Source organism: Leopardus geoffroyi, chromosome C1 (assembly GCF_018350155.1).
Source record: "Leopardus geoffroyi isolate Oge1 chromosome C1, O.geoffroyi_Oge1_pat1.0, whole genome shotgun sequence".
NCBI lineage: Eukaryota > Metazoa > Chordata > Mammalia > Carnivora > Felidae > Leopardus > Leopardus geoffroyi.
The window spans coordinates 140404914-140430541 of record NC_059328.1 but is presented as its reverse complement, the minus strand read 5'-3'; the positions used below and the strand labels follow the sequence as shown (position 1 = coordinate 140430541).

At 41.7% G+C, this 25628-nt stretch overlaps 1 protein-coding gene across 4 annotated transcripts in view; it reads right to left on the bottom strand.

The window, feature by feature from the left end:
• Positions 1-25628, bottom strand: part of LYPD6 (LY6/PLAUR domain containing 6) — a 124162-nt gene that overhangs the window by 53074 nt on the left and 45460 nt on the right. For 2 of the 4 annotated variants that reach the window (XM_045479768.1, XM_045479763.1), the window contains exon 2: positions 8367-8539. The exons of 1 other annotated variant lie outside the window; for it this stretch is intronic. The gene's annotated coding sequence lies outside the window, so the exon portion shown is untranslated. Of the gene's footprint in view, positions 1-7823; positions 7954-8366; positions 8540-25628 lie in introns of all 4 variants that reach the window. One more of the 4 variants, XM_045479765.1, reaches the window with a different exon arrangement.

Genomic DNA, 25628 nt, shown 5'->3' with positions numbered 1-25628 from the left:
GGCATTCTTGACATCTACGGAATGTTTCATTTAAAAAGCATTTTGTTGGGGCGCCTGGGTGGCGCAGTCGGTTAAGCGTCCGACTTCAGCCAGGTCACGATCTCGCGGTCCGTGAGTTCGAGCCCCGCGTCGGGCTCTGGGCTGATGGCTCAGAGCCTGGAGCCTGTTTCCGATTCTGTGTCTCCCTCTCTCTGACCCTCCCCCGTTCATGCTCTGTCTCTCTCTGTCCCAAAAAATAAATAAACGTTGAAAAAAAAAAAATTAAAAAAAAAAAAAATAAAAAGCATTTTGTTGGAGCACCTGGGTGGCTCAATCGGTTAAGCATCTGACTTTGGCTCAGGACATGATATCACGGTTCATGAGTTCAAGCCCCACGTTGGGCTGTGTGCTGACAGCTCAAAGCCTGGAGCCTGCTTCGGATTCTGTGCCTCCCTCTCTCTCTCTGCCCCTCCCCCACTCATGCTCTGTCTCTCAAAAATAAACAAACATCAATAAATAAATAAATAAATAAATAAGAAGCATTTTGTTTAAATTCTGGAAAACTTTATTTTGCAATGGAATTACTTTCTATCTTTTTTTTTTTTTTTTAAATCATCTTTCTCCTCCATCTATTCTATTTGACCAATACCACTTACCTTCTGCTTATTATTCTCTGGTGTCTGGGTCCCTTTATCTTAGTTTCCATGGCTTACTCATTGCTTTATTCACCCTCAAAGTTCAGGTCAAGCTGTGGGATGCTTTGATCAGCTACAACTTCATGAGCCTGAGGTTTGTCCAGCAGGCCAACTCCAGCTGTCTGTCCTCCGTTGAGGTCCCCAGAAGAACCTCCCTGCACATTCCTCCCCCCTCCAACCCCACCCCAGGTAGCAAGAGAGTATTCTAATGAGAAGAAAGCAGCCTCTCTCTGAAATCCCAGAGGAGTACTTCCAGGACAGCTGTAAGACAAAATAACAACTCCCCCCATCCCCCTCCCCCACACACGGCCACCTTCTGCCATCCCCACCCTATCATAAAATAGAGGACAATCTTCTAAAACAGGAAAATTAGAACCTTGTGATAAAAGGGCAAATTGTCCCAAGAAAAGGCAGTTGGCATATTATAGTTATACAAATTACAAGAACGTGTAGAAAAACAGGAGGAAAGGCAAAAATTGAAGAAATAACGCAGGAAAATGGCCTTATCTTGCAAAAAGGCTGCAGTTGGAAGGTTGAAAGAGCGGGTCCAGTTTCAAGTTAAGAATCTTCACTGGAGCGCCTGGGTGGCTCAGTTGGGTAAGCGTACAAATTTGGCTCAGGTCATGATCTCACAGTTTGTGAGTTCAAGCCCTGCGTCAGGCTCTGCTGACAGCTCAGAGCCTGGAGCCTGCTTCAGATTCTGTGTCTCCTTCTCTCTCTGCCCCTCCCTGCTCACACTCTGTGTCTCTCTCTCTCTCTCAAAAACAAAAACAAAAACAAAAAATAATGATTACAAAAGACACTTATCAATGCAAACCCCAGTACTTGCTAGAATAAAGAAAAGTTTGTTTTTATGTGTTTATCTCATAATCACTCACCTTACTATACATTTTTTTTCTTAATAGAGCCTCCTGAGTTTTCTAAATATAATCATCAACTCAAAGAGGAAATTTTTTTTCTTTTTAAATATTTCCTCCTTTATTTTCTTGTCTCATATTTTCTAACGCCTCCAAAAGCCTGTTCAAAAGTGGTAACACCTGTCTTATTTCTGAGTTTAATGAAAAATATTGGAAGCATCTAGACAAAAATAACAAGTTACCTATAAAGGTAATTAGACTAACATCAGACTTCATCTGCATGCTACTGAGAGGAAAGAATTGCATTCCCAGAATTCTGTGCCCATCGGAGACATCGTTCACCTCCCACAGTAATAGGAAATATTGAAGTTGATTTAATAACCACAACAATAGTATCATTGAGTTAACATTTAATAGCACTCATTTGGTGCCGGGTTCAATTCTAAGCATTTCACTTATCGTGATAGTTTGTCTATAAGGTGGCTTCCATTAGTTCCTTCCCTCCCTCTCCATTCATGCCAGCCCAAGATGAGGTCTAGTCTCCCACCTCATAGAATCTGGTAGAAGTGTACCCATACCAGTTCTAAGCCAAGACGTTATGAATACTGCCTCTTGGAATTTCCATGTAGGAAACCCAGGCTTCTCCGATGAAAAGAGTGGTTGTATGAGAAAAACAGTCATGTGAGTGAAAAAGTTATCTTGGACATCAAACCTAGTTGAACCTTTGGAAGATCCCAGCCCCTGCTGCTATTCGATTCTGGCCACATGAGAGCCCCCAAACAAGAATAGCCCAGCCAAGCCCAACCCCCAGGATCACGAGAGATAATAGTAAGTTGTCGTTTGGGGGCAGTTCATTACATAGCAATAGGTAACGAGAATACTTACACTAACTCTTCACAATATTCCTATGAGGTAGCCATTATTGGTATTACCATTTTACAGATAAGGAGACTAAGGCCCAGCTAAGTTAAACTTTCCCAAGCTTATCTAGCTAGAAAGAAAATCCTTGGAGAAATGCAAAGTTTCATAACTAAATAAAGTTCATGTTTCATATGTAAAAAATAGCGACAGGGACCCTAATGCAACAAAAATGCATCAGAGCAGAGACCTCAAGAGAGAGGAAAAGGGAAAGGAGAAAAAACAGTGACGAGAAGTATATCTTGCAAATATATTGTGGAATCTAAGATACTACGGCTATCATAACTGGGAAAGTGTACAGTGAAGGTGAAAGTCTTCTGAAATAACAGAGAGACAGCACGAGTAACAGTAATAGTCAAGAATGAAAGGAAATGTAGGAGCTGGGAAGGAGCAAGGCTAGAGGCAGGTAAAAGAGAAAGAAGCAAATGCATTCTGATGTTCTTGGCATGAATTTCTGCAAGTTATAAATTAACAAAACTAATTCACGTAGAAAATCGAATAGATAAATTATCGTAGTACAGATGTCAAGAGTGGTTAAATTCCTACTATTAAGAAAGAGAGCCAAAACAGAGGATTTTTCAGTGAGTTCCATACAACTTACCAAGAATAAAAATATATTATTTAAATTATTCAAGACTATGGAAACATAGAGAAAGCCTCTAAATCCATTTTATAAAACTGGCTTAGCCTTTAAACCAAAATTGATAAAAGCAGTACAATAAAAGAAAACTACAGAGAAATCCCACTTGTAAATATTTGCTTATTTGTAATCCCACTTATAAAAAATCTAAGTAAAATATTAGCAAGCACATCCAAAAGTAGACGAAAGAATACTGCCAGTAATCAAGTGGGGTTTATGCCAAAAAGGCAGTTTCTACAGTAGCAAATCCATTAACATCATTCGTAACAGAAACAAATGCATGGAGGAAAAGTGGTTGGTTATATGGATAGTTTCTAAAAATCACCTGGTGAAATTCAACAGCCATTTTTAATAAAACCCCAAGTAAAATGTAAATAGAAACATCTTGAACGTGAAAATATCTATCGAAAATCAACTGCAAATATCATTCTAAACAATGCCAGGAATAAGATGGGATACCTATTATCATCATTACAATGCAACGGTGAACTGAGGTAAAGAAAATAGTTAATATAAATAGAGTGATGAGGAGAGAAAGTTTTCCCTTTCTCTTAATGATATGCTTACATACCTAGAAATTCCAACTCTGGTTTAAATATGAAAACTACTAGACGCAATAAAGGACTTGGATCAGGTGGCTAGTGGTTTAGAGCTTTTTCCCATATTTGCAATGAAAATACAATAGCATTACAATAGCATCAAAAAGGAAAAGAAAGATTAGAGATAAATATATAAAATCAAAATTCATACATTCATTTAATACAATGTCAATTAGAATCCCAATTTTTTAAAGTGGATATATCAGGGTGCCTGGGTGACTCAGTCAATTGAGTGTCCAACTCTTGATGTCGGCTCAGGTCATGATCCCAGGGTTGTGAGATTGAGCCCTGAGTCAGGCTCCGTGTCAGGAGCCTGTTTAAGATATTCTCTCTCTCCCACTTTCCCCCACTCATGCAGTCTCTAAAATTAAATAAATTTTGGGCGCCTGGGTGGTTCAGTCAGTTGAACATCTGACTTCGGCTCAGGCCATGATTTCAAGGTTCCTGAGTTCAAGCTCTGCATGGGGTTCACTGCTGCCAGCACAGAGCCCTCCTCCGACCCTCTGTCCCCACCTCTCTCTGCACACCCCCCACTCACTCTATCCTTCTCAAAAATAAACAAACATTAAAAACATTAAATAAATCTTAAAAAAAATAAAGTGGATATAATATCTGTTTAGGCAAGATTAAATGTCCAAAAATTGGCAAGAAATTTTTGAAAAAGAATAAAGAAGGAAGGGCCATACCAGACAGACTTAAATCCATTAACATCAAAACACGGCATGGGAATGAATAACAGAACAGACTAAGGAGCAATATTCATAGACTAGGAGCTTCCACGTGACAAAGTAAGCGTTGTGATCCATTGTGGAGAAAACACCTCATTGATAAATGGCACATGCCCAATGGGATGTCATGGAAATGGGAACAAAAAGAATTAGATGGAGCTCCTACCCCACATTTTATTACCAAGTCACTAGAGAGAATGAGTTAGCCATATGCCATCTCAACAATGAAAGACTATGAGGTACTGCTCAGTAAGAGAAGATTCAGAGTATGTTACAGTAATCCCTCTATTTTTGGAATGTATTGTCCACTATTTAGAATTCTGGATAATGGAGCCTGATCACATGACTAACACTGATTTGGGGGATGCCTCTTCATACCAAAACATAAACATAAATATAAGTGTGTATATAACACATGGAGAGAAATATGGAGATATCCAGATATATAAACTAGGTTGTTTGACACTGATTGATGGGGGGGGGGGGGGGTCATGGTGTGAAGGGAAGGCAGAAACAATGTAATTTTTAAAAGGTATCCAATAAATACAGAATGTTTAATAGGATCTAATTTATGAAGAACTATTTGTACAAACACACATACACACACCAATGTGTCTGTGTAGAGAAAGATACACAAAGAGAGAGATAAAAGGCTGGGCACCAAAATGTTATTTGTGGTTATTACTGAGACACGAGTTTCAGATGATTTTTACTTTATATAATCAGGAAAAAAATAAATTTCATTATAAAAAAAGATTCAAGTTATGAAATATGAATTTATGGTATAAATTTAGTTTTAAAATATATTTTAAATGGATGTCAAGTCAAAGGATTTTCATATTCTTTTTTGTGAAGCTTAAATAAGGTGAACAATGAGAGCCCATAGCACATGCCTGACACAGAGAATAGTGATGGCTATTATCATTATTTCCAGGAGGTTAGAGGTCCCCTGTTGACAACTCTGCCTAGTTGTAGCAAAAGTATAAACTCAGGGACTCAAGTGAAGGGAAACTCATAGAATCACTAATGGCCCTAAAACCACCTTTCATGCAGCAGAACAAAGAACATTGGCTGATTTCCTCAATACAACTGTACAGCGAGAAGAAATGACATCATTGTGAATTAAGAGTTGAAGCAAAAACATTTGCTTCTGACTTTCCAAACAGCAGGTCTTAAGTACTCTTGTCATCCTGATAGAAACGTGACAGTGTAAGCTGATTACTGCACTTTTGATTCTAGACCGTCAAGCCACCTGATTTGTAAGCAGGCTTTGCGTAAAACCTCCCTACCTCCATCATCAGGTCTGGAGGAGACTATCCAGTCTTGTTTGGCACCTTGGTATTCAAACCCCACCACAAAGGAAAGCAAATCACCCTATTACTGTCATATCTTCAGCAGTCAGTGCTTCAAAGCCCCAGGAGCTAATAGATGGTAATAGATTCCAGGAGAACTTAGAAATCCCTGCGGTTAAAATACTTTTTAAAATGTATCCAGTCTTTGTAGCTGGGGAAAGCTAATCTCATCTTCTCACACGGTACAGTAGAACCCAGATCCCTTAATCTTGCTCAGATTTGTACATCATACCCTCTGGTGTGTAAGTAATGCTGTGGCCAAAAAGACAGCTCCCTAATGCACGCCTGCGTCTGCAGCCTGCCCACACAAGGCAAACAGGACCACAGTTGGCTCTGACCCCTTTCCAGTGAGGCTTCCCTGCCCACAGCACACCCTCCACCCTCCATGCCTGCTAACTCAGTGAGCCTTATTCTTGATAAGCTGGTTATTTAGACCATCTAATATCCTAAAAAGAGCAAGTATGAGGCTATTTATTTTGAAAATTTATGCTTCTAGAGTTGTGAGGAAGAAATAATACTATCTTCACACAGTGAAGAGTCTTGAATTCATCCGCTAACCATAGTCGTTTAGGACCAGACCAACTCCCTCGCCTTGCTGCTGAAAACGCTAGAAACACAAGAATGGGTTTTAAATGGAAATTCTTCAAGCTAAATCAGCCTTCAAAATGCTTCTGATGGCATCCATTTAAGTGTAACACTGAAAAGCTATAGATGCATAAATGTATTCAGAACTCTGATTATAATTACCATGAAAAAGGGCTTTACTGTCATCACTGAATCATTCCAACTTCAGAAGTAGGAGAAGACTTATGCAAGGCTGTACCTGAATGAGGCAGGTACAGTGACAGAACACAAGACTATACACTTTTCATCACACACTTGAGCCAATGTGCAAGGATTATTTTATTTTTTCCAGGGGGGGTCCTACATAAAGCAATATCCTCTCACTGACAGAGAACCTTCCCAGGGGGTCAAATTTGGATCTAAAGGTTTTCAAAAAGAATAGGCATTCAAGATCTTTGTATAGCTGAAAGAAAGAAAGCCAGAAAGTGAGCAAGCAAGCAAGCCAGAAAGCAAGGAAGGAAGGGAGGAAGACAGAAAGAGAGAGAGAAAGGAAAAAAGAGAGAGAAAGAGAGAAAGGAAAAAAGAGGGAGAGAGGAAGAGAGAAAGAAAGAAAGAAAGAAAGAAAGAAAGAAAGAAAGAAAGAAAGAAAGAAAGAAAGAAAAGGTTAAATAGAGAAAGAAAGAGAGATATAAAGAGAGAAAGAGGAAGGAAGGAAGGAAGGAAGGAAGGAAGGAAGGAAGGAAGGAAGGAAGGAAGGAAGGATGGAAGGAAGGATGGAAGGAAGGAAGGAAGGAAAATATAACACCTCTGTAAGGCAGCATCCTGCTTATATAAATGGGAAGAAGACTCACTGCTATGCAATCACAGCTTCCATTTCCTCAGAGGGATTAATAATGCACTGCATGAATTTCCAAGATGTTTACAGAAAGGCTGACATACGCCAAGCACTCAGAAAGTCTACCTTCCTTTTACTTTCAGTCCAAATAACTATCGAGAAATCGTTTTCTACAACCACATTGATTATGCCTTTTATGCCCACGTTACACACTCACACACCATGCCCTGACTCTGAGAAATAAACTTTTGTCATTTTTCTAAAACTTTGCTTTTAAGAGAGAGAGCGTGAACAGGGGAGGGGCAGAGAGAGGGAGGCAGAAGGTCCGAAGCGGGCTCCGTGCTGTCAGCACAGAGCCCAACACGGGGCTCGAACTCATGAATGAGCTCAAGTCAGACGCTTAAGTGACTGAGCCACCCAGGTGCCCCTAAATTTCTGTCATTTAAGCCACCCAGTCTGTGGTGTTTTGTTATGGTAGTCAGAACTGAGGGAGACACCCTCCTCCCGTGGCTTCCCCTGCTCAGGTACTTGACTACAGTCAATCGAACTGCTGACTAACTCCAGTTGTTGTCCTGCTAAATGCACATTCCTTGTTCTCTACTTCCCCACAAACAAGTCAGGATATTTATAACCACATTTTCTTCTACTTGATATACCTTCTCTTCTTCCAGAAAGCTTCCTACCAGCAAACCTCTTCCCCCATTGAAAAGTGGCACGTCACAGGCAGAGAACCCAGGGTCATGTCAGGCTCATCACACCCACATGAGTGGCTTCTGAGAGTCACTGCTATGAAACAGGAATCAAAAATCAGCTCTTATAAGGATCAATCAAATAATGTACCTGGAAAGCATTTTATAGGCTAGGAGGGGCCATATAAATATAAAACATTATCATGCTGTCTTAGCTGTTTTTGTGGAATCTGACTTCAATGCAAAAAGCCAGTAAGAGCTCCAGGAACAAAATTAAATTTTTTTAAAGCCCCATACAGACATCCAAAGATCCACAACACTCTAGGCCATCCCCTAAATTCAGTTACTTCAGGGCAAGAACTTTTCTTCATAAGCAGGGGAAAAAGTGGTTTGGAACAAGAGAAAGCTCAAAGACAGTTTCTATAGCAGACACTAATTCAATGACACTAAATAAGAGGTTGCCTCACTAAACTGTGGGATCCTCAGGGACAAGGGTCAAGTTTTACTCACCTTTAAAACTCCAGAATCCATTTTAGTGTCTGGCACATAGCAAGAAAGAATCAATCAATCATCCAATGAAAAACTGTGGTGCCACATTCAAGAGAATGCTCAGAAGTGCTTTTTCCCGTGGAGAGTGGGTTACTAATGATCACTTCAGGATTCTTCTTTGTCAACACACAGCACTATAACATAATGGAAAGTTTTGAAGTCAGAGGCACCTGCACCAGGATACTAATTCTACCACTCACCTTGGGCAAGTGTCTCAATTCTTTCATCTGTAAAATGGGGGTACTAATGCTTACCATAAGGGCTCGTTGTGAATGTTAGAATGCTCTAACACCTGAAGCGGTTAGAGCACTGAGCAATAGACTATATGTACCCAACAAGTAAAGGTTGTTACCACTGGTGAACATCTCCAAACAAGAGTCTATGTATGAATACAACTACACTCACTGCATCACGTCATAACCTGCCCATCATCTGTGAACTACTCTATCAATACTTCCGTTCAACTACTGTCTGCTGGCTTGAGAGACTGTAAAACTTTGTGTCGGATATAACAATCCATGGTGTTTAGAATTCAGAATTGGCTATCATAAGACTTCAGATCCTGACATTTGAAACAATGAACTAGGACATGTACCCTGATGCCTTGGGTCAAGCCGTAGGGACAGGGCCTGCCTGGCTGAGGGGGTAGGCACTGCTGCAACAGTTCCAGGTAGCAACGTCCCCCAAAATTCTCTAGACAGTCAAAAAAGTAGGCTGTCTCTGACTAGGACAGAGGTTCACCAAGCAAGGTAAGAATGAGCCAACATGAAAACCTGCTATGAAATGGAGCCACAGGAACTAGAGGAGTAGAAGATAGGAACAAAGGACAAGCAAGGCATCCCTAAATCTCTTACGGCAGTAGGAAGTGGACAGCACAGAGGTTCACAGCAACAACATGTGTGCGGGGCACTCCCGAGGGACAAGAGTATTCTTCCCCTTTCCAAAGAGTTGGACAAGAGATTATTCAAAGTAGACATGAAGTAAGAAGGTGCTAAGAGGAAGAGGCCAGATAGCTACACTAAACAGGAGCTACAAGGGTACAGGTTTTCAAAATTGGCCATAGCTTCTTTCAGATGTCCAGTATGGAGCATTTTAAAAATGACACAAGGTCCAAAATATGAGTAAACTTACCGGGATAGAGTATCTCCTGACAGGGAATTCAAAGCAAAATAATCATAGTCAACTGCATTTAATTAACGGGCGGTATATAATAAGTCTATATTTCAGAGTGTTTTACAAGTATATCATTCTATTTGGGAAAATGCAAGGAGGTTAAATGCTACACGGTCAAGAGCCAGGGACAGGTAGGGGGTCCACCAGCATGATCCCAAAAGAGCAACACATGCCACTGTGCTAGCCTCGCAAATGCACCCACCCAGTACTGGAGTGTACCCCCTACACGGCAGCCTCAGAGAGTAGGGCTTCAGGCTCCAGTCCTGACGAGACAGAGGCAGTCAGGAGGAGAAGGAGGAGAGACTCATTGGAAACGTGAAGCTGGCCCACATCCACTCAAGGCCCTCAAGGCCATCTCAGGGAAAGATCAACTTTGCTTTGAACAACAGACTTCACAGGTCAAAAATAAAGACACCAAACCTAAACCCCATTGCCATGACAGGTCAAAACCCCTAATCCTGGTGACCTTCACTGCTATTCAAATGCAACCATTGTGATGAAAATGTGCCTGGATTCAGTTTGTAAACCAAGAAGCATACAAGCACAGATGTTCCCTTAGGCCATTCAGTAATGCATGGGGCCATTTTGGCTTCTCTGTTTCTACTTTTCATATTTCCCTAATTTGGTTCTCAGCCTCCAAATGTCTGACTCAGTTATTCTCTCTGAAGCCAGTTCCAAGCCCAGTTGTGACTAACATTTTTATGGCTTAAACTTTAACTTCTTCAGGTACCCTGATTTCAGTAAACACAGGAAAATATTAACAAATCAATTCAAAGAGACAGGGGTACCTCCCACCCCCACTGTCCTCCACCTTGTATAACTGGTCCTGTCTCTCTCAGGCATACACAGGACAGTGTTTCTGCCATGAAAGAGCTTCTTAGGAAAAGACTAAGGAGATTGTTATCAGGATGGAAATTAAGAAAAGTGATCGATCAAATGTCACAAAGCAACTACAATTTCATAAGTCTTTAAAAGCTAAGACTTTGGGTTTTTTTTAATATCCCAGCCACTCTCCCTTCCCCCTAAAATGATGGCATAATTGACCTTTAAGTCCTATGCTGTAACTTGATCTGACAATGTCCATTGTAAAGCTTAACAAAGTGTGCAGTACAGTATTAACCCATTATGTTGGGCAAGGAACTTTCTGGAACTTTTCCAGTCCTTCCAGAAGAGAAGGAAGATAATCTGCCTAGCATTAGGAAGGGTTAAGATCACCAGGTTGTTGAAAATTCTTAACCTTCCTTTTAATGTAAGTCATAGTACGATTAACTTGATGTTACTAAGAACAAACATAGGGGCACCTGGGTGGCTCAGTCGGTTGAGCGTCCGACTTCGGCTCAGGTCATGATCTCACGGTCTGTGAGTTCGAGCCCCGCATCGGGCTCTGTGCTGTCAGTTCAGAGCCTGGAGCCTGCTTCAGATTCTGTGTCTCCCTCTCTCTCTGCCCCTCCCCTGCTCATGCTCTCTCTCTCTCTCTCTCTCTCTCTCTCTCTCTGTCAAAAATAAACATTAAAAAATTAAAAAAAAATAAAAATAAAAACAAACATAGTTGATCAGTTCATAAAATAATAGCACAGAAAAGGAGAAAAAGTATTTGACTTCAGTAAAGCTAAGACTATGTGAATAACAGATTTCAAATATAGCCAATCATCTTATAAAATGAAACCCAAGCATTCGGGCAAGAATTACACTGTCTCCAATCACCCTCTCATCACACCCTGACTCCTCTACATCCCCATCCCCAAACCCCTGCTGTTGACTTGTGAAAACTCCCTGGCGTTAACCAATTCTCATCAATGTTCTCCTGAAACATCATTTACATGAGGCCTTCATTGTGCGTGGCTTTCCTGAAACCAGGAAGATGGAGCCTAAGACTTCTCAACCTTCTTCTCTTAACTAACCCAATTATAGAGAAAGCAAATGCCTACCCAAAGGGTACTGAGATCCAGCCCAAAGGTGAAAGCCTAAATTTCTGCAATACCTCATGTTTCATTTTTTTAAAAGTGTCAACTACATTCTACTCCATAATGTATTCATCTGTTTTCATATAAAGCCAACGTGCTATCTGAATTCATGTGAAATGAACGCCTGGCAGGAAGCTGCACCAGGCTAATCCTACAGCTTTATGTGTTGTGGTACATTGCCCTCTATTTCTGTAGAAGTTCACTCAAACTTTTCATCCCTTTTATCTTTGTAGTTTAGGGAATCACAGGTTAATTCCCCCACCATCTGTAAAGGGGGTGGCATCTGACCCAGACCTAGATGGAATACACATCTCCTTAGCTACAAAGATTGGTTTAGGAATGGGCATGTGGTCAACCAAGCCAGAGAACTCCCCAGCACTTTTGCCCAGAGCTCTTTCCCCTCCCTGTATTGCTACTATGTATGTATACAAAATATCTGAAGAAATCAGTGTCCATATCTGTTAACATGTGAGAAGTCTCTTAAGAATCAAGCCAATTTTGGGGCACCTCGGTGGCGCAGTCGGTTGAGCGTCCGACTTCAGCCAGGTCACGATCTCGCGGTCCGCGAGTTCGAGCCCCGCGTCGGGCTCTGGGCTGATGGCTCAGAGCCTGGAGCCTGTTTCCGATTCTGTGTCTCCCTCTCTCTCTCTGCCCCTCCCCCGTTCATGCTCTGTCTCTCTCTGTCCCAAAAATAAATAAACGTTGAAAAAAAAAAATTAAAAAAAAAAAAAAAAAAGAATCAAGCCAATTTGTACAAAAGAGGTGCTCAAAGCAAATCAAGAGGAGAAATGACACAGAGACTTGTGGAGAGAAAGGCACAGACAGTGTCCCGATGACACCACTTTAACCCCTAGATTCCACTGTACCTGGAGCCAGAACACCCCTCAGACCTCCCACTTATGAGAGAGGGGGAAAAATAAGGTAGTTTAAGTTAAGTTCAGTCATTTATAACTTAATACTTTCCAAAATGAAAATATGGACATGTGATTTCACTCCAGGTCCTTTTACACTCCCTATCAAATACTTAGGAGGACTCCAAACTCTTTAGGGCAGCACCAAGGCCATCTGCCATCTAGACCCCACCTTCCATGGGTCAAGGCTAAGTGTAGGATAAGCCTTGGTCTCGTACAGTACATGCAAAGATGATTTGCAAAGATGCTTCAAAGATGCTTGAAGAAGGATGTCTTCCTATTTTCTCAATTGATGTCATTGTTTGTACTTAGAGCTCCCTCTACATTCTCTAGTCTACCTACTACCTCCTGATCTGTTCCTCTTGCTGGGAGTGTCTCATCTCATTATCTGCCTGGTGAATGTTTATCCTTGTATCTCAGCCTAAGCAGGTTCCCGTGTGAGAACCTTCCCCCACTCTTTTCCCACTGAGTTGCTCACCTCCTCCTAGCTTCCTCTGCACCACTCTCAGAGAGGCGGTGCTGTATCCACTGTCGGCAGGCCTGCCTCCACACCCAACCAGAGGCTCTTCCAGCCCGCAACCTGTCCTATTTATCTCTGCATCACAGGCATCTAACACAGTCCCTCCCATGTAGTGAATCATAAGAGAATATTTATTAAACAACTGAAAGAATGAGTAAGTGAAATTAACGTATGCTAGTTATTTGCATAAAGGGCAAGGTGAGAAAAGGAAGAGAATTAGATGCCGGTTGGCTTCCTTCCATCTGCAACCCAAACAAGGACCTCTGTTACTCAAAATGATTTGGCTTAAGAGAGAAGCATGAAGAGGACTAAATTTGCTGTTAGAAATATTAACATGTTTTCTTCCTTCTGCCACTACCCACATTCAATCCAAGTATCAGTCCTTGATTCTACTCCTTTGAAAAAAAACATTTTGTTCAGATGTTCCTCTGGGAACTGAAAGTTTATACAAAAATAGAGAATCTCTGCTCAATGTCACTAATCATCAGGGAAATGCAAATCAAAACCACCATGAAATGTATCACCTCACACGTATCAGAATGGCTAAAATCAGAGACGTAAGAAATAAGTGTCGGTGAAGATGTGGAGAAAAAGGACTTTCACACACTATTGATGGGAATGCAAACTGGTGCAGCAACTGTGGAAAACAGTATGGAGGTTCCTCAAAAAATTAGAAATAGAAATACCATATGATCCAGTAATCACAATACTGGGTTATGTACCCAAAGTATACAAAAACACTAATTCAAAGGGATACATGCACCCTTATGTTTTTTGAAGCATTATTTACAATAGCCAAGTTACGGAAGCAACCCATGTGTCCATCAATAGACGAATGAATAAAGAAAACAGGGTATAAATATACAATGGGATATTATTCAGCCATTAAAAATAATGAAAACTTGGGGCACCTTGGTGGCTCAAGTCAGTTAAGCATCTGACTTTGGCTCAGGTCATGATATCATGGTGTGCAGGTTTGAGCCCCACATCAGGCTCTGTGCTGACAGCTCAGAGCCTGGAGCCTGCTTCGGATTCTGTGTCTCCCTCTCTCTGCCCCTCCCCCTCTCTCTCTCCCCCTCCTCCCCGTCTCTGCCCAACCCCATCCCACTCTCCAATGCAGGTAGTTCTCTCATTGTCTGTCTCTGTTTCTCAAAAATAAACACACATTAAAAATTTTTTTAAATAACGAAATCTTGCCATTAGCAACGACAAAAATGGAGCTAGAGAGTATAATGCTACATAAAATAAGCTGATCAGAGAAAAACAAATGCCATATAATTTCAATTATAAGTGGAATTTAAGAAATAAAACAAATGAGCAAAGAGAAAAAAAGAGAGACACAGAAAGACAAGAAACAGACTCTTAATTATAGAGAACAGACCGGTAGTTGCCGGAGGGGAGGTGGGAGGGGGGATGGGTGAAATAGGTGAGGGTGATTTCAAGTGTAAGTGTAAGGTGCTCTTCAAGGTAAGAGCACACTTATCACAATGAGTGCTGAGTAATGTACAGAATTGTTGAATTGCTACATTGTATACCTGAAACTAATGTAATATTGTTTGTTAACTATAGTGGAATTAATTTTTTTTAAAAACAGATAATCTCAAACTGAAGATGTAGTTGGCTTCCTGTGGCTAAAAGGACATTGTCACTGCCGTGCCGGGTGCACTAAGATTTTTCCATTTGGTCGCATTGGTGACCACTGTAGTCCCACACGTTCAAGGACACACAAGGTTCTGAGAAGCAGGATAAGCCTCAATTTTGTGAATTACATGAAAAGGCAATTAGAAGAGACTAAGTGTTGATAAAACACATCTTCCCATGTTCTCGATGTACCTCATTGCTGATACTCAGTAGGTAGCCAGCGCGCATTAGGACTACATGTGGCCACGTGCTGCTTGGTGGCAAGCTCCCATCCAGAAAGGGGCATTAGCGCTGGTCCACCAGAAACCCCTATTCAGTGCTGACTACAGCGCAACTTACATCCATTCTCTCCTTTTCAGAAATTCCATTAGGCTTCAGATGTATTCTACAATGTTTATTTTCTGAGCCGTTGCTCTCTGCTAAATGAGAAGGCACAGCGCTTCAATGCCAGCATCACCCTGTGCTCCCTGTCTCCTTGTTTTCACCAGAATACGCCCACAAGCAAGGTATTCAGGTCCAACTCTGAGTCTGATAATAAAGGGCCCGTTTCCCCCCTCCGGCTGAAGGCCATGCAATGCCAGAGACAGGAGTTTCTAGCCGCTAAAGGAAAGAGGATGAAATCAGTGAGAAGCAGAAAATCAGGCCTTTCCATGTCAATAAGCATTATTAAAATTTAAAGCACATGGTAGATGAGAAATCTGAAAATCATCTCACAAAGAGGGGGAAGTTCTACGCAGCTGTGGAAACAAAAATACTCCAAACCTAAGTGCAATAGGAAATAAAACCTACTACCCTGCCATTACTGTTCTGAAGATTCTCCTGTCCTTATAATTATAACTAAATTCAGGTTAGTCTTCATTCTTCAAGAAGGGGTAACTTGGCCCACATGCTCTTTCTCTTTCTACAGAAGATTCAAAAGGTTAAAATATATGGATTAGGTTTTCAGGACATTTTCATTTTGGAAAACACAGGCAATTATAATGGTTAATTACAGGTTTGGGGAGAAATTCTTGATCCTTTGCCAAAATGTGTGCATTCAGCTGCACCTGGGGAACAGTGGCTCGGGGAACAGTGGTGATGTTCTAGGCCCAAGCACTGCCTTTGTTGTCCAACTCCTGGAAAGGGAGCCCAACCCCATTCCACTCTCCAAAGCAGGTAGTTCTCTTGTTCTCTCTCTCCCTCTCCCCCGCCTCCTCGGCACACATAAAGATAAATGTATCCTTGTATTTTTAGTGCCAGAGAAAAGTCAACCCTTTTCCCTCCCCCTTTCCCATAGCTGTCCTGGAAAGAGCACAAACAAATAAGGTTTGATCTCTCTGTTTGATAATCATGGGAAAGGAAAAATTTCAATTTCTGTACAGAACCAGTCTAATTGCTTTCACTGAATTCACTGGGCATTTCACTCTAGGAAAATAAATCTCCCCAATTGCCTGGCTGAGAAGACCGGTTAAGTCCCCGGATTCTTAACAAGAAGGTCACCAAGATAGCCTCTGCAGACATGACTGATATTAGGACTCTGTTGCTAGTTATCCAAATTGCCAATTTCGTTTGCACACCAGGGCTTATCTTGGACGAATACCATTAAACTCAGATAAATCCAGTATGTCCTTGCTGGGTTTGTCCTCCTGGGGGCTTAATGAAAGAAATGTGCCTTTCAGATGCTTCTGCTCTGAGTGTTGCATGCAGAGAGGGCCAGGGAGATCAGTCGGTTGAATTTATGCAGAGTGAATAAAATGAGACATTCAGGACTACCTGTCCTCACTCACACTCTGCCACCTAGAATGCCATGAGCTCTCCTTCAGGGCAGAAGAGGAATCAAAAGAGAAGCCAAGGGGAGGCAAAATGAAAGGATGGGTCCTATGAAGCCACTTGAAGGCAGAGGGTCGCTATATTTGCACCTGGACAGAACTTCATAAGGAGTGAGGGAAGTCCCATTGTCTCATCACAGAAATCCTCAGTGACAGCTGTTCTCTTTGTACTATTTCCTCTGTGGTGCCAGCTGCAATGTAACACCAGTGCCCAACAGTGGCAAGCGCCATGTCAAGTGGAATGTTTCCCTGACCAATGCCCGTGGGTATTGGGACCAGTGCTGGGCCTTTACCCAGAACAAAGCAGATGATGGGAGATTTCACACTCTGGCACTAAGGACTTGAAGGAGACATGTCCCCCAGAGCCTTCTCAATTCCCATGACAAACATACACAGTCATCCAGGAATTTCTCCAGGGAACACCATCTTGAGTTTTCTACAGCCACGGGCAAAATGTCCAAGAGTTTGTGATCAAAATACTTTGTCTTCAGTTTATGTCACAAGTGGAAACAGCTGCCACCTCAACACATAAAATTGGTCACTATATACATTTTGCCAATTTATTTAGTAGGTAAAATATAAACATCTTATAATTAAGACGCTGTCAAAAAATGAAAATCCCAGTATGGATGCTTACATTGATTCGTTCATGCATTTAGTCAGTCAACAAGTGTTTAACAGGTTTCTCTTATGCGCTAGGAACTGCGGTAGGAATACAAGTAGGAACAAGACACGGTCCCTATCCCTAAGAAGCTTCCAGTGTAGAGGAAATGAGAATTTAATGTGATGTTTGCTACAATATGGAGTTTTGTGGGGTTTTTCGTTTTTTTTTTTTTTGGTTTTCTTTGCAGAGTAGTATTGGCCCATAAAGGAAGACTCAATGGCTGTCCATGGGAGCTGGGAAGTCGCCACAAAAGAAATGGCATTTAATTTAAATCCTTAAAGATGAACACATATTTTACAGGTGGAGAAAGATGTGCAGGTCATAGTAAGCACTACCTAAGTAGGGAAAGTCAGTTACATGATTTACTGGTATATATCATCAGGTACTAGGAAGTCATTACCACGGTTACCTAAAAGCAAATGCATCAATGCTTTAAATTGAAAAGTTCTACATTTGCTCAAAGTACACTCAGTTCATGGTAATTTGCCAAACTGATTCCTTTCAATGGTATTTACATAGTTCATGGAAGGCTCTGACTCATAATGACTTAGTAAGATCATTTCTCTTTCATTCTAGTTTTCATGTATGGCTTCTTTCAGTCATCTGTTATTTGGGATCTCTTTAAACTGAACGGACTTTAATCTTTGGACTGTACATGTGGCGATACACGGGATTGCCAAATCTCTTTGATGTTAAAGTAACAGACGTCCAGATTAATTTTGTGGTACTTTGATAAAGGGATTAAGGGAAGGGTCATGAAAGCAATCACCTTACCTGAAAAACCGAATTTTAACAATAATCAATGAGACCAAAGATGTGGTTAAGCTCAGCCTAGTAAGAAATGAACATATTACGAAATGAACACTCGTATTGGATAATTTCTGACCCAAAACTTATTTACTGACCTACTAAAACTTCAGGCAATTCTCAAGGTCAGTCAGCTCGTACAGGAAACTTTTAGTACTTTTATGTAATTTAAAAAGCACTTACTGGGCTTGGGATAATAAAAAGTTTGGAAATTGAACAGTGGTGATGGTTGTACGACATTGTGGATGTAATTAATGTTACTAAATTGTACACTTTAAAAGGGTTAAAATGGTCACTTTTATGTTATGCATATTTTACCACAATAAAAAGTATCCCCAAAACACTCATTGGAATATTTTCTTTATAAACCAGATATTGATATTCAAAGTTTTTTATTCTTACCATTTTCCTTGGAGAATATTTTAAAAGATCATCAAAGACTTTCTAGTTAAAGCCTATTGCCCTCTGTCCAAGCAAAATCATATGTAAAATATTAGCAGTATAAGAAAACGTAGCCTCCCTTAAAGAATTCTAGAGAAGGTGAGTGCACAATATTTTCATAACTTTCTCTTAAAGTAATGAAGTAGCAACATTACACCAGGCTATTCATTTGAGTATCTACTACTCTTCTGCAGACATTCTGAATTCCTCCAGTTTTTAGGTGTGACAAAAATTTGTGCATATTTAAGTTGCCCTGACACTAACTGATTTTATACGAGATTTGAATCAAGCTATTGAAAGATTTAGAAACTCCAGTGATTTACGGTATGGTCAGTAACACCAAACTGAGATGCTGACTGCTGCCAGTGTGAGTTTCACAAACATGATTTAAGGCCACAGAATCAGATCTCAAAGAGGGTGAAAAGCAGTGAGTAAAATTCAGAAGGCAGAGTATGGTGAAGAGTTCCTTGTAAAAGTCAGCATTTAAAAGAGGAGATGCAGCATTGAAAATGATTAAGATTCTAATCTTCTAATACAACAGGAAAATCATCAGTTGTACCTTAGAAATTCTAACCATACTTAAGGGAGAAGGAAAGATATTTTACCCTAATATTACTATGCATATGACACAATTAGGATCATACAAGTTGTGGCTGCAGAGTAAGAAGAATAATTTCATACCTAATTCTTATTAATAATAATACTTTGCACTTAAGGAAATTACGACTTCCCATGTTAGCAAAAGTATTTCTAAAAACGTATTTATGATCTGGAAAGCAACCAGAATTTCCATTAACAAGGCTATGCTTTTCCTATTAAGTAGACTTCATTTTTAAGCTCTGCAAGGATTTTCTCACCATTACACTTGCTTTACCCTGGACTGCAACCCCAAATGATAGAAATCAACACTTGATAGTGACGAACAAAGAGCACTGAGTCTGATCTCTCTGTGGGACTATTTGGAGCAGTAAAACACGGGAGGACGAATAGAGATCCTGTGAAGTACTTTCATACCTGGAAATCATTGCCAATTAACACTCACTGAAAAAGAGAAGCTTGACAGGGAAAAAGAATTCTAGATTCAATCCAGAGGACCTGGATTTGAGCCCCATGCCTTGACTTCCAGCTGTGTGCTTTTAGAACACCCGCTCTCTCTGCCACCTGGCAGGGTTGCTGGGACAGTCAGCTTATGAGAAAGCACTTGGTAAATGGAATAGCACGGACGAAGGTACATTAATACTGATAATAAAGACCACCAGCAGCGTTAGAAATTAGTCCACAGCATTAGACATTAGTTCATTCATGGCTCCTATTCTCCTGGATGACAACATGATAGCTTCTCTGTTCTCCCTCAAACTTCTACCATTCTCCACTCTAGCGTCACTCTCTGCTGGTGATTTGTTTTCTCACTTCACTGAGAAATCTGAAGAAACCAGAAAAGAACTTCTCACCACCACCTCTACCCATGTGCCAGAATCTGTGCCTCCTTGACTCCACTCCTGGCCTCACATTCACACCTTATCCATTTGTAAATCTTCAAAATACATCCGGAGTGATCTCACCACTCCAGTGCCCCGTCACCTCTTACCTGCAATACTGCAATAACCTTCCACCTGTTCTCCCTGCTTACACCCTGGCCCCTCTAGTTTCTTCTCAGCACAGCAGACGGTGATTCTTGTAAAAGATACATCGGTTGTCCTCACTCAGAGTCAAATCCGGATGTGTCACAAAGGCCTCCAAGGCACTATATAGTCCAGCTCCCATTACCTTTCTCATCGCATGTCCTACTACACTCCCCTGATCACTGCTCGCTATCTCTCAGAGTTGCCAATAACTCCTGCCTCAGGGTATTTGTACTTACTCCTACGTCTGTGAGGAGTGCTCTTTCCCCAGAGATCAATACGGTTTGCTTCCTCACCTCCACCAAGTTTTTGTGCAATGTCACCTTACCAGTGATGTCTTCCCTAACCTTATTAAAACTGCAAATCTCTCTCCACCCCCCTATTCTGCTGTATTTCTAGGTAGACCTCATATTACTTAATTTTACCTCTGAATACACAGTCTCATTTATTGATTTATTTTGCTTATTGTCTGTCCCCCCTCATCCTGCAGATAATGTAAGCTTCTCAAGGGTAGGGATCCTGTCTGGTCCCTGCTGTGTGCCTGGAACTTAAAATAGTACCTGGCACTTTGTAGTCTATGCTCGATAAATACTTGTTGCATTAATGAATTAAATTGGTGAATCACAGATATTAGCCATAAATTTCAGCTATCTAGTCAATTCTCTTATTCTCAGGTAGGTAAGAAGATAGAATTCCTGTATTCTAAAAGACATAACAGATCCCGAGAGGACGACGGCATACCTAAGCCTAAAGGGGTACAGATGACATGGGACAGAGCAGAGCCCAGAGTAGGGCTTCTTCAGCCCCGTGGCTCTGTTGCAACAGACACAGACCTGAAGTATATGTGAGCTTGAGCACGCACGTGAGAATAAACTCTCCCACTGCTAATTGGGGTTAAATCTGATACCACTCCAATCCAGAATTTTTTCAAATACCAATTTTTAAAATGGAGGTCTAGGGGCCCCTGGGTGGCTCAGTTGGTTAAGCCTCCGACTCTGGATTTCAGCCCAGGTCATGATCTCACGGTTCATGGGGTTAAGCCTCATGTTGGGCTCTGCGCTGACAGCTCGGAGCCTGCTTGGGATTCTCTCCCACTCTCTCTCTCTCTCTCTGCCCCTCCCCTGCTCACATGCTCTCTCTCTTTTAAAATAAATAAACATTCAAAAAATTTTTTTTAATATTTAAAAAATAAATGAAGGTCTAGTCCACTCTACTAGGCACTGGGCATCCTTTGGTAAGATATTTTTTTACTCTATACTGTTATTGTCAAACATTTACAGTGAGTGGTTTGTAAAGACCAGGCTTTTGATGGTTTACCCGTTTTGTAACAGGTCTCAGTGGTCACTGGTGGTCTCTACTTCATTCACTTTCTTCTACCTCTTGGGCGTTAGTCCTCCAGTTCCCACCTGCTCTGAATTTCCAGCTGCTTATTTGATACCAAAGCGGCTGCAGCCTGAATGTATTCTCTGATGACACTGCCTCTGCCCTTTAATTGAGGGAGCCCCTATTCCATACATGCACGCCCTCCTGCTTGCTCAACCCAACACAAACTCTGATTTACAAAATGCCCAAAGGCTCCTGAGAGAGCAGATTTTAGTCAATTCAATGATCAAATAAATATCTTCCACAAACAGCCCAAGATGATCATTAAAATGTTTGCTAATACTCAGTATCCTCAAATAGAATCACTCTATTATAAAAATCAGCCAATCATCCAATCAGTATTTTTTGCATATCTATACTCTCTGCAAGACACTTTGCTGAACACTGTGGAGAAAAAGTGTAGGCACAAGATTCTTAGATGAGGCACTTAAGACATACACACACTGCAAGACGAACCGGGATGCAAACGTGGGGGAGAAGTGCCCTGTTGACAGGAAGAGTGTCCTGCAGCACGAGTCAGAGAGGCCTCATGTGGCAACTGCAGGGTAGGATGAGGAGCTGTATGACCGAAAAGGGTAGCCGGCTTATTAAATCGAATTGCTGAGCGCAAGGCTTCCTTTCTACCTTCTGCAAAAAGACTTGTGCAAATCAAAACAACCACTCATCAGTAACAGGAACCATATTGTATCTTGAAGATAATAGGCGCTCAAAAAACATCTGAATATTAGATACCTAAATGAATATTAAATATCTAATGAATATTAGAATAAGTTAAAATATTGAAGCTCAGTTGACTACTTAAATTTTTTTAATGTTTACTTATTTTTGAGAGAGACAGAGTGTGAGCAGGGAAGGGGCAGAGAGACAGAGGGAGACCCAGAATCCAAATCAGGCTCCAGGCTCTGAGCTGTCAGCACAGAACCCGACACGGGCTCGAACTCACAAGCTGTGAGATCATGACCTGAGCCGAAGTGGGAGGCCCAACCGACTGAGCCACCCAGGCGCCCCTCAATTGGCTACTTAAAAACAAGAGCACTAAAGTGAAGTGACAGGACAAGTACTATTATTAAAAGTTTGATCACATAAGCTCCCTTGATTCTTCCTATGAATTAAATACAGCTAGGAGAGACCCTCCCAAGAATTCGTAAGACTTAGGCATCGCCAGTTTTAGAAGGTGCAGAGAAAAGTGTAGACACGAAGTGGTCTTACTGGATCCCCTGGGTCCGGCCCAGGGCCTGGCACGTGGGAGACTTGGTGCATTTGTAATGAATGAACACAGAGGCCGAGGGAGGCTTCGGGGCAAGGATAATACAGAGCCAGCAAACAAAGATGACAGTATGAAGACTGGAAGGACAAGATGGGGCCTAACACAGTTTTCCTTGCTTTGCTTTTCTCCACTTACATAATTACTTGGCCCACAAGAGCCACTGTGCCTTCTTCTATTGAGGAGAGAGACTGGGAGGAATGCTCTTGTCTCCTGCAGTGCTCCTAAAAGCCCACGAAAGCAGCTAGTGTCGCACAGTGCCCACTGCAACCTAGGGCTTGTTGTTTAGCAACTGCAGCTTTCCTACGTCATTAAGCAAAGCAGGCAGACTCCTGCACCATCTCCTTGCACCAAGACTTACCTACAGACCCAAGAGACCACATTTTTCAGCACGTTTCCCAAAAAAAAGGAAGAAAGAGAAAACAGTAAGTCATCTACTTTGCCACAGGGAAGTCACTTGCCTAATTCAAAGTAGAATAGACTCTTCATCTTTCTTGCAGACTAAGTTCTAAACCAGGTGCCATCGATTTTCTTAGCAGCAGTGGTCTAAACCCAGTTAAAACATGGAACCCTGGGGTGCCTGGGTGGCTCCGTAGGTTGAGCATCCAACTTTGATTTCAGTTCAGGTCACGATCCCAGCATCGTCGTGGGATCGAGCCCTGAGTCGGGCTCTGTGCTGAGCATGGAGCCTGCTTAAGATTCTCATTCTCTCTCTCTCTCTCTCTCTCTCTCTCTCTTTCTCTCTCTCTCTCCCCTTCTCTGCTCCTCTCCTCTTCCCTGCTCATACTCCTGTACAGTAGAAGTCTGATTTAATGCCACCTCTTGGCACCAGTGTGACAAAGAAGACAGTAAGGTATACTGTTTGGGGACTGCACTGTGGACAGTTTGTTTAAAACCAAGAGAGAGGAACACACATGCTTTGGACTGTGCTATATTTAATTAAATGAATTTACTCAGCACTGTACCTATCAAACAGGGATATTAAATATTAGGAATAGTACCACTGGTTGGTTACACAGAGGTTTTACTGTGAGTTCTAAGGATATCAGATCTCAGTTCTGCTCCTTGTGAGCTGTGTGAACTTGGATGAAGCTGCCCCAAATGAGATATTGCATAAAGCCGGCAAGACAGGAGGTAGGACATGAGCACGTGGTGATGTATTAACATCAGACGCTTTACATACGTATGGTGACTGAGGATAATACACTTTTACATTACATTTAAGTAACACAATGAATTGCATTTACTTCTCATTACATTGCCAAGCAGTGGTCCTTAGTAGCCGCAGTTCTTTGAGCATTCCTGCAGTGTTTTCTCCAGGTTAGAAGGACCCCGCCCACTATAGAGAAGGTCAGAGGCAGCGGAGAAAAAAGTGCTGGGGTCAGTGTGGGGCGGAAGGACCACCACCTCTATTTATTTTAATAGTGTTCAGATGAAAGGTGGGGCATACAAATAGCTTGCATAATGTGAGTTAACAGCCAGAAAGCTCTTCCATATTGCCCAGTTAGAGAGAGCTGTTTGTCCTGTACGGGTTTTGGATTGCAAATCTGGGGTTTATCTGCAGGGCTGTTTTCCCAGAGCCTCCAAAACAGACCCAGGGTGAACCACACACCCAGGCAGAGGCTGCTGGACCTTAGCTTCTGTTGTTTCAGCCCTGGGGTGATTTCCATGCCAGCAGGCAGCCCTTTTGTGTTTTTGCAGCTCCATCCAGGGTCACATTTGTTTAGGTGTGTTCCATATCTCCAGTTCAGCTGCCTCCTCTCAGGCTAAAATAATGTTTGGCTTATGTACTAAGAAAATACTGCAATTGTAATTTTGCAGCCGTAGCATTTTCGGAACTAGACGCCCAATTCCATATGCTCTGCATGTTCACGAAATTGTTCTCATTAGTGATATCCTATAGAATATTCTCATATCTCAGTCAGAGGGCTTCCCCTCACCCCAGCCACACTCTCTTGTGGGGTCCCCCCTCCCACCTGTCAAAGCCAATTCCTTGCCTCTAATGGTAATAATAACAACAGCAATAATAGTAACAAAATGGTCCCTTCAGGGCACTTGGGAGGAGATTTAGTGTGTCGGTATCAGTTATAACTGCAGGCCTATAAGAAAGCATGATGGAAGAGGCAGGGAAACAAGAGGGTAAAAGAACAAACAGGAGAACTCCACTTTCCTGACCCTGTTTTAGAAAAGATACATTCAAAATCTTGTTTGAGATAGTTGGGACTCCAGGGTCAAAGAACGCATATGGATTTTCTGGGCCTTATTTTCATCACACCAAGACAGAGAGCAGGCCCCCATTTCAGCAGGTGACCAAAAACCAACAGACGTCATTCTCATCCTCAACTAACCTTCAGAGGTACAGAAACCTCTCACTCGTGTTTCTCCCCACTCATACCCACATCTACCTCCAAGAGCTGCATGACTCAGCCTTACAGGCCCAGAATAATTTAGTTTGATGCCACTTATATGTAAACATTACACAAAAATACATATGCTAGGAGCACCTGAGTGGCTCAGTCGGTTGAGTGTCCAACTCTTGATTTTGGCTCAGGTCATGATCCCAGGGTCGTGGGATCGAGCCCTGAGTTGGGCTCTGTGCTGAGCATGGAGCCTGCTTAGGATTCTCTCTCTCTCCCTCCTCTCTCTCTCTCTCTCTTTCTCTCCCTCTGCCCCTCCCCCACTAGTGTTCATGCACGTGCTCTCTCTCTCTCTCTGTCTCTCCATTTCAAAAAAAAAAATACACATGCTAACTACACGGGCATTTACATACAAGGTTCTTTTACACTGATGAAAAATTCTCAAGACATCAAGGCAAGTGCTATTTTGGCCACCTCCAAAATAAATCTACACATACCCCATCTCCATCTAAAGAAAGATGTGCAAAGGCCCTATGATTCTAATCTAAAGTAAATCCTAAAGTAAGTTGGCGAAACTGCTCTTCCAATGAGTCACGAACACTCCCATAAGTCTCTCTAGATCCTTGAAGATTAAAATTTCCCTGGACTAAGCTGAACACCCAACCGTC